The 9,887-nt window shown below is 41.9% G+C and overlaps 1 long non-coding RNA gene across 1 annotated transcript in view; it reads left to right on the forward strand.

The window, feature by feature from the left end:
- Positions 1–8,926, forward strand: part of LOC309606324 — a 104,771-nt gene extending 95,845 nt beyond the window's left edge. Inside the window, exon 4 of the long non-coding RNA XR_014231759.1 lies at positions 8,560–8,926. This is a non-coding gene — a long non-coding RNA (uncharacterized lncRNA). The remainder of the gene's footprint in view (positions 1–8,559) is intronic.
- The last annotated feature ends 961 nt before the right edge of the window (positions 8,927–9,887 follow it).

Below are 9,887 nucleotides of genomic sequence, written 5' to 3' on the forward strand. Positions count from 1 at the left end.
CACCAAGTGCATAGTTTGAGGAGACAAATGTATCCACCTATGTAACAACCATCCCACTCAGTCATGGATGCAAACCATTTCCATTCCACGTGTCTGAAGTTCTGTGTCTTGTGCTGCTGCCCACATCAGAGCTGGACACTTTGCTCTGGAGTACAGGGGGCATGTGAGTGGCATAGCTCTTTGATGAGAGAAGAGACAAACAAATGAACTGGTCCTGTGGAATCTTTTCTCTCAGATAGCATGAGTGCATCATGAGGCGTCATTTCCCAGAGGAGCAGGGTCCATTTTCTTGCTTCTCTTTGAGTTCCAATTCATGGTCTAGGAGGAACTGAAGATTTGCTTGGTATTTGCAATGGTTGCAGGTGGCAGCTAATAATATTAAACAATTCATAGCACTCTTACATTTGTTTTTAAGTAGGTCTGCTCATAGCATGATACTGATTCTTTGTGGACTTAGAGATTGCTTTAAGGAGTGATGAAAATCACAGTATAACTGGTAGTGATTTATATGATGAAATTGAAATATTTTGGAAAATTCTCTCATAATTTATTATCTGTCTTAATGATTTTTATAAATTTATTTTAATATAAAAATATTATTATGAAATATGTAATTTATTGTGTGTTCCCATAATAGTTGACCATAATTTATAAAATTCACAATATACATTTTTAATCTAAAATATTGCTTCAAGAATTTTGTTGATAATTCCAGTTGCTACTGAAAAGTTTTTCTAAATGGAAATTAATAAGTTAAAAAAAATTAAAACATAGGCTTCAACAAAGTTTATTTAATTTTGGACCTTACTGTCAATTAAACAAAATTATTTGAAAATGTTGATGATAATGCATAATTAGTGATTGTGCTAAGTGAAAGCAAGAAAATTTTTTATGAAATATATAATCATTTATGAGTCGTATTTCTTTTTACTCATATATTACTGTCCATCAATAGGACACCATTAAATTCAGTCATCTTCGATATTTTGCCAACTTTCTTTTTTTTTTAAGTTAATTACTTTTTAAAATTAATTAATTAATTAATTAATTTTTTGGCTGCATTGGGTCTTTGTTGCTGCACATGGGCTTTCTCTAGTGGCAGCAAGCAGGGGCTACTCTTCGTTGCGGTGTGCGGGCTTCTCATCGCGGTGGCTTCTCTTGTTGCGGAGCACGGGCTCTAGGCGCGCGGGCTTCAGTAGTTGTGGCTCACGGGCTCTAGAGCATAGGCTCAGTAGTTGTGGCACACGGGCTTAGTTGCTCCGCGGCACGTGGGATCTTCCCGGACCAGGGCTCGAACCCGTGTCCCCTGCATTGCAGGCGGATTCTTAACCACTGCGCTACCAGGGAAGTCCCTGCCAACTTTCAATCATAAAAAAATCCATAGCTTTTGAGCAAGAGAATCCTGAAACAAAAGAGTGTATGGATAATTCCATTTCTATGAAGTCCTGGAATAAGCTTATGATGATGATAGAAATTAGATGAGTGTTGCCTGGAGTGGAGGGGAGGGGAAATTGACTGCAAATAGGCATAAGGCAACTTTCTAGGGTAATGGATATATTCTATAGCCATGAGTGATTGGGGTTGGGGTTACACAATGTATTTGTCAAAGCTCCTCAAACCGTGCCCTTAAAATGTGTGCATTTTATTATATGTAAAAAATACCTGGATAAAGTTAAGAAGACCTTATCTCTTAATAAGTAATTGATTTAATGTGGTGTATAACTTTTAAATATTTAGACTTATACTATACAAGCCCCGTTGTATTTTTGGCCTGGGCCTCAAGGATAATCCCTTGGTTTCCAGCAAGAGTACCTGGGCAGGTGGTGGTGCCATTACTGAGATGGGGAAAGCACAGGAGGGTTAGCTTTGTTGGGGCAGGACTGATAAGCAGCTGGTACTGGCCAGATCCATTGGGAAAACTGCTGCTGCTCTGAGCCCCTTTGCTATCCCAACTGGCTGGACTTTCCCCTGGGACCCTCAGATCCTCCCACTCTCCAGCATCTAAAGAGTTAATACCTGGCACAACTATGGGCCTTCAGGATGCTGACACCAAGCCCTGGGGACCTGTTGGTGCCTGTGCCCTAAATATTTTTAATATCACTGCTGGTGGGATTGGGCAAGGAAGCATGTACATCAGAGTTCATCTTGGGAAATGCAAAGTTAGAGATGACTATAAGATATCCAAGTGGAAATGTCAACACAATATTATGTAAATGGACAGAAGATGAGAAGAGAGGTCTGGGCTGGAGATGGAAATTGTTGGCTCCCCATTGCCAACAGAATCGAGTCCAAACTCCCTTAGGGTTATCATCCAGCTCTCACCTATCTTTCCAGCTCCATCTCCTGCCGTCTCCCTGCCAGGACCCCTGCCATCTTGCTCCTTCCTGATCACTCTGTGTTCTAGGACATGCTATTCCTGGACCCCTGCCTGGAATGCCCTACCTTGTCTTCTCTACTGGTCATTCTCCTCCTCATCCTTCAGGGCTTAGCTCACATGTCTCCTCCTCCCAAAGCCTCCTGCTTCCTTGTCTGCCCTCCATAGCCCTCCACGTAGAGGAGAGTACTCTGCCTTGTGCACTTCTGTTTAGATCCCTGCCTTCCGTCCTAGGATGTCAGCTCCTCCAGGTCAGGATGGGGTCTGGTGGCTCTCTGGGCCCAGCAGAGACCCTGATATGGAGCAATCTTCCAGTAAATACTGAAGGAGTGGATGGTAATACAGAGTCCCAACTGTATTCACCACAGCCCCACCTTCACTGCACAACCTCTGTGCATGCTGAGCCACACATTTAGACAAATTAACTTGCTCTTCTCAAAAGAATAGGCTCCTTGGGCTTCCCTGGTGGCGCAGTGGTTGAGAATCTGCCTGCCAATGCAGGAGACACGGGTTCGAGCCCTGGTCTGGGGAGATCCCACATGCCGCGGAGCAACTGGGCCCGTGAGCCACAACTACTGAGCCTGCGCGTCTGGAGCCTGTGCTCCGCAACAAGAGAGGCTGCGACAGTGAGAGGCCAGCGCACCGCGATGAAGAGTGGCCCCCGCTCGCCGCAACTAGAGAAAACCCTTGCACAGAAACGAAGACCCAACACAGCCAAAAAAAAAAAAAAAAAGAATAGGCTCCTTAAACCTTAAAGGCAAAGACCACTCCTTCCACATCACTCCTCACTCTCTCTCAGCCTGAGAAAGAGCCCACAAATGAAAAGAATGGAAGAGCCTGGTCAGATGGAATTGACTCTCAGCCTGGACTCTCATGAGCTGAGTGACCTTGGGAAAGTTACTTAATCTCGCGGAGCCTCAGGTTTCTCAGGTGTTAAGAATGGAGGTGACAATACCTACCTCATAAGGTGGATATGAGGATTGAATGAAATAGTGTCTATAAAAGTGTTCTGTGGTTACCAGGGGCTGCGGGAAGGGGGAGTGGTAGTTATTGTTAATGGGTACAGAGGTTCAGTTTGGGATGATGACAGTGGAGATGGTTGTGCCATCAAAGTAAATGCAATAATGCCACTGAACTGCTTACTTTTAAAAATGGCTAAAATGATACATTTTATGCTATGTATACTTTACCACAGTAAAAATAAATAAATAAATAAATAATATCCCGAATAAAAGAAGCCAGACACACACAAAAAGCATGGTCCCAGGTACCCAGTGGGTGATCTGTGTGTCTGAGCTTCTTTCTTCCTTCCTTCTGGATTTCTTTTCACCTGGGTTCCAGGGCCATGGCCAAGAGGCAGGATGAGGGAGTGCATGACGGGAGGGAGGGAGGAAGTGATTAAACGTTGAACGAGGATCTGGTGGTTGTGAGGTCAAAGCCAGGATGGCCCACTGGGAAGGCCAGGCGTGAGGAGGTGGGACGCCTCCCTGCCTGGAAGGAAGAGGGTGTCCGGAGGTCAGGGGTGACACTAGTGTTTTTGGCCATGGGAGAAAAGTGAGATATCTCACTCTTAAGGAGGAAAGGCGGGCGGGAATTGCAGGATGTCCATATTGGCCTATGTGGCAAAAATAAATGCTTCTGGAAGTAAATATGTACATGAACAAAAGAGTACAGATTTTTTTTTCAAGCCTCCAAATCCACCTTCTTGCTCCACTTTACCAAGGACAAGGGCAGCATAATAAGCTGAGAAGGGAAACAAAGATATTTCTAGATTCTGGCTGCTATGGGGAAATTACAAATGAGGTCTGACGCTATGTTTGTTTCTTTTTCATTATGAAAAATACCTTGCCTGATATGGGCACCCTGCCACCGTTGGGAGAACCGTGAGAATCCAGTTTGTTCCCAAAACACTGCCACTGGGAGGTGAGGTCACAAGGTAACAAGGTTTTCCCCCATGGCAGCCCAAACCAAAAATAAATCAATGAATAAACAATAAATAAATAATGTCCTGGGAGAAACACTGAAATAGGAATCAGAGCACATGGCCTCTGGTCTGATGCTTTCATATGCTAGCTGGGTACCCTAGGGCAAATCATTTCCCCTCTCTGCACTTCAGTTGTAGGGCACCTCTATCGCTAATATGCTATGGGTCTAGGATATACTTTTTTCAAGCCCTTGAAGAGAACAATCATGGGAGTTGGAGAGAGGAAAAAATGCTGAGCTGAATGGTGGAGCTGAATATCCCAGAGCTAGAAGAGAGTTTGCCTAGCTCATTCATTCATCCACTCATTCATTCATTCATTCATCCATTCATATTCCTACCTGAGCAAATACCCTGTTCCTGGCCCCTGGTAGGGAAGTAAAGACCAGAAATGGATCAGACCAAGCTTGCAGTCTAAGAGATAGAAGAGATGATGTGAGGCAAAGCAAAAGGTTAAATAAATGATTATACCACCAGGGGCTATGAGCCTGGGGACTGAGTGTGGAGGGTATGGTAGGAGTGCAGAGTGGGCCAGACTCGCTCAGCTTGCAGAATCCAGGAAGGGCTTCCAGAGGAAGAATCCGCTCAAGGGACAAGTAGGAGGTCACCAGGCAGATAAAGGAGGAAACAGCAGACTAGCATATGCACACGTGTGTGACCCAGTCATTCCAATCCCGGGAGACCAATATTCTGCGTTATAGCTCTTCAGGAAAAGACATCCCAGAGTTTTGGAAATGATTAGACCAGAGTTTCTCAGACCTGAGTCTGTAGACCCCTTGAGGCCAATACATGTATTTTTAGGAGCCTGAGATGTGTCTCTGAGATCTTCTAAATGTTATATTTCATTTTGGTGATAATCCAAACAAGTTAAAACAAACGTGTTCTGAATTGGTTGAAAGACCACCACCTGCCTTGCCACTTTGGCATTTACTTTGTGTTTGTGATCGCTCTAGTGCCCAATAGTGCTATGTTAATTGTAGCCTGATCAGGAAAATAGCGAGGTGGACTTAATGTAAATGATGTTCCTGTGCATAGTGAAAGTCAAATGGGGTCTTGGTGCGCTGTCAAAATGAAGATTTTCCAGGAGTTTGACCAGGGAAGCATGATGGGAGCTGCTGTAGTACACAGTGCGATGGGTGCCAGGCTCAAAAGAGCTGTGTGTGTCACGGTCAGGTTTCAAATAGCAGTCTAATTTCATCAAAACAACATCTTCTGTCACATTAAATTGAAGTGTTTATTTGAATTTCGTAGGTTTTATAGTTTTATTTTCCATGTGTCTTGGTTTAGAGTTGTAGAAGAGCTATAAGCATAAGGAATATATATATTGAGCGCTACGCTTATAAATATGTAAGTGGTATTAAAATTAAAATAAGTCAACTTTGGGGTGAGTCTGTGAGAGTTTTAAACAGGGGCCCATCCGTTACTTGAGTTTGAAAAACATTCTGTTAGCTGCTTAGTGAACATTCTCATACTTAAGAATTTTATTTGAGTCTAATGGGAGTCTTGCCTGCTGCCACCTAAGGTCAAAATGACGTCCAAAAAGATGAACCACAACGTATTATCATGTAGTTCCAAGAAAAGGTGTACAGGGCCTCTTGGATGTAACTGCGTCTTCCAGGATTAGGCACATCTGACATTTCCTTTACCATTTTCCGCTGCCCCCAACATGTACCTTCTGCTGCAGCCGTGCTGCAGAGGTTGATACCTTAGCAGTGTTTCCTGAGCAATTTGGGTAAGGTCCTTAACTTCTCCAAGCTTTAGGTCCCTAACCTGTAAAACAGTCAGCCTAATAAAACTTTACATCTCAGGGCTACTGTGAGGATTAATTGGGCAGGTGCCTGGAATGCAGTAATAGCTGTTCTAATAGTCACCATTAATGCTAAACATGTTTCCTCCTTTATCTCATTCAATCTTCCCAACAAGTCTTGCATGGGGATGGTTTATCTCAGTCTTATAGCTCAAGAAACAGGCTCACAGAGGTGAAGGGAATTTGCTCAAATGGCTGAACTGGGGTTCAAACCTAACTCTCAAACATGCAAATAGCCTCTGCTTGTGACCATTGCCCAAATCACACCCTGCCAGGTTCAAGTGGAAATCCTGCCTGCCTTTAAAAAATTCTTGCCAGAGTTAAGTTCTCTTCCTGTGTGCTCATACCTTTAGCTTGGTCTCATGGATTGCAGGAATTTAATCTAGTTTTGTATTATACAGGGTCAGTTTACCCAGGACAACCCGCTGGGGTTGGGGGATGGGGACAGATTATTTGGGGTCCGGGAACAATCAAATGTTCTCTGGCTCTGAGCCCCAACCTAGTGAAGTCACCTACACACAGAGCCCCTTCCCAGAAAACCCTCACCACTCCATTCCCTTGGCTGGGCTCCCAGGGGCTCACTTGGTGTTTGTTATACTGAATGGAATTGACTTGAGCCAGGAGACTAGGGCTCCAGTCCCTGCCCTGTGACTACAGTGTTTAATTTGGACAAGTCATTTGAACTGTCTGGGCCTCACACTCTGTATAATGAGGGTAGGGGAATGTCTGTGGGAAATGACTGCTTGATGAAGTCCTACCTAGCTTCAACACTCAATGATTTCTAAAGTTGTAGCCGCAGAATCAATATGAGACCTGTGGCCAGGTTAAGTTTCTTGGAGCAGGGCATTTCCTGTGATAACATTTATCATAGTATATCTTCGTGAATTGTAGCAAGAAGGGGAAAAAATGGATATTGAAAACAAAACTTAGCATAGTCTTGTTTGCCTTCCAGGGAATGCCATATTCATCAGTAGAGAAAAGATTTTATTTGTTTAGAAAAATACCATGATCAGCCTTTTTGGATATGAAAAGTGGGTCTTTCTCCCACACCCCTTGGATAGGGTCTGATCTGGAAGGGGAGGGCAAAACAAAGAAAGATATAAATTGCACTGTGTAAGAGAATAATGAGAGTTTAGGTATTGTTCATGGACAGCTTGAAAGACTAGAAAGTAAGAAGTTTAAGAGTAGAAAGAGGAGGAGAGAGGGAGAAAGAGCATACAGAAAGATGCAGCCAGTGGGGAAAAAAACCTGTGATAGGGGATGGCTAATAAACCTTTAGGGAAGCAATATTTGACATTCGATTTCTTTCTTGTCTGTGATGTAATTACCCTCCATCACCTGTTAAGTCTTCAGTAATAGCCACGTGTTAGTGCCACTTTGGGAGAAAAAAGGACAGTGGGGCAGGAGGGTTGGTGGCCAGCATAGGGCAAAGGGGGTCAGCCACAGAGTACAGGAAGGACCAAGGGCAATGGTCAGAAACAGGATACAGCAGAGCTGCTGAAACAATTCAGTGCAACCTGGACTGACTGAGAAGAAGGTAAGACACCTTTCCAAACCCTTGGAGATGTGGAGGAGGGATCTGAATTTCTGCAGTATACGGCATGAAAAATTGGTACATTTCACTTCTTATTCTTTAACACTTTATTGAGGTATAATTGACATACAATAAACTACACATACTTAAAGTTTATAATTTGATAAGTTTTGACATATGACATACCTGTTTTGAGATCATCATCACAATAATGAACATTTCCATCACTTTCCAAAATTTCCTCATGCCCCTTGGCAATCTGACCCCTTCATCCATTCCCAGGCAACTACTAATCTGCTCTCTGAAACTATAGATAAGGTTGTATTTTCAATGTCTGTTTCTTCTTGAGTGAAGCTTGGCAGTTTGTGCCTTCAAGGAAATCGTCCATTTCATCCAAGTTGTTGAATATGTTGATATAAAGTTGTTCATAATATTCTTTTATTGTCCTTTTAATATCTGTAGAATCTATAAGGATGTCACAGGTCTCATTCCTGATATTGGTAATTTTGTCATATTTCTTTTTTCTTCATCAGTGTGTCTAGAGGTTTATCAATTTTATTGATGTCAAAGAACTTTCTTTTGATTTCATTGACCTCTATTTTTCTGTTTTTGACTTCATTGATTTCTGCTCTTAATTTTTTTCACTTTCTTTGGGTTTAATTTGCTCTTCTTTTTCTTGCTTTTAGGGGGAAACTGACATAATTCTTTTGAGACCTCTCTTCTTTTTCTAATATATATATATATATATATATATATATATATATATATATATATATATATATAAATATAATACAGTTCTCCCTAAGTATTGCTTTAGTGACATCCCACAAATCTTGGTATTTTGTGTTTTCCTTTTCATTCAGTTCAAAATAATTTCTAGGGCTTCCCTGGTGGCACAGTGGTTGAGAATCCACCTGCCAATGCAGGGGACATGGGTTCGATCCCTGGTCTGGGAAGATTCCCACATGCCGTGGAGCTGCTAAGCCCGTGAGCCACAACTACTGAGCCCGCGTGCCGCAGCTACTGAAGCCCGCACACCGCAGCTACTGAAGCCTGCGCACCTAGAGTCCATGCTCCACAACGAGAGAAGCCACTGCAATGAGAAGCCCGCGCACTACAATGAAGAGTAGCCCCCGCTCACCGCAACTAGAGAAAGCCCGCGCACAGCAACGAAGACCCAACACAGCCAAAAATAAATAAATAAAATAAATAAATTTATTTTAAAAAAAATTCTAACTTCCCTTTTGACTTCTCTTTTGACCCATGGGTTATTTAGAAGTGTACTTGGTTTTCAAATACTTGGGAGATTTTCCAGAGATCTTTCTATTATTGATTTTCAATTTAATTGCACTGCATTCAGAGAACACTCGCTTTATGATCTCAATAGTTTAGTTTTAAATTTATTGAAACTTGTTTTATGGCCCCAAATGCAATCTATCTTGGCAAATATTCCGTGTGAACTTGAACTGAATGGATATTCTACTGTTCAGGATGGAATGTACTATAAATATCAATTAGGTGTTTAACATTATTGTTTAAATCTATATCCTTAATGATCTTCTGTCTATTCTTTTTTAAATTATTTAGAGAGAGAGAGTGAAATCCAATTACAGTTGTGGATTTGTTTATTTCTCTTTGTAGGCATATCCGTTTTTTCTTCATATTTTAAAACTTTATTAGGTGTCAATGTTTAGGATTGTTATGTCCTCTAGATGAACTAACTCCCTTATCATTATTAAGTGATCCTCTTTGTACTTATATTATTCTTTGCTCTAAGTATTCCACTTACCCATCTGTTCTTTGTTTCCTTTTGCTCTTCTTCTGCCTTCTTTTGGTCTAATTAAATTATTTAAAATAATTCTGTTTTATCTCCTTTGCTGGCTAATAAGCTGTAACTCTGTTTTGTATTTTAGTGATTGCTTTAGGGTTTAGACTATACATCTTTAGATTTTTCAGTCTACCTTTAAGTGATATTATGCCACTTCACATATTGTCTATGTGAGATAATAGAAACTATATGTTGGTCTCTGCCCCCAGTTCCTGGCACAGAACTCCTAACACCCTTGTAACTTCCTAAGTGATGAGAACACTAGGTGCATCTCTTGTTCAAATATTGGTCTTTGACCACTGTTCCTGACCAGAATTCCTGAAACCCCTGTAATTTCCTGGGTGATAGGAGTGTCTTTTGTTC

This window comes from Balaenoptera borealis (assembly GCF_965194805.1).
Source record: "Balaenoptera borealis genome assembly, chromosome: 11".
Lineage (NCBI taxonomy): Eukaryota > Metazoa > Chordata > Mammalia > Artiodactyla > Balaenopteridae > Balaenoptera > Balaenoptera borealis.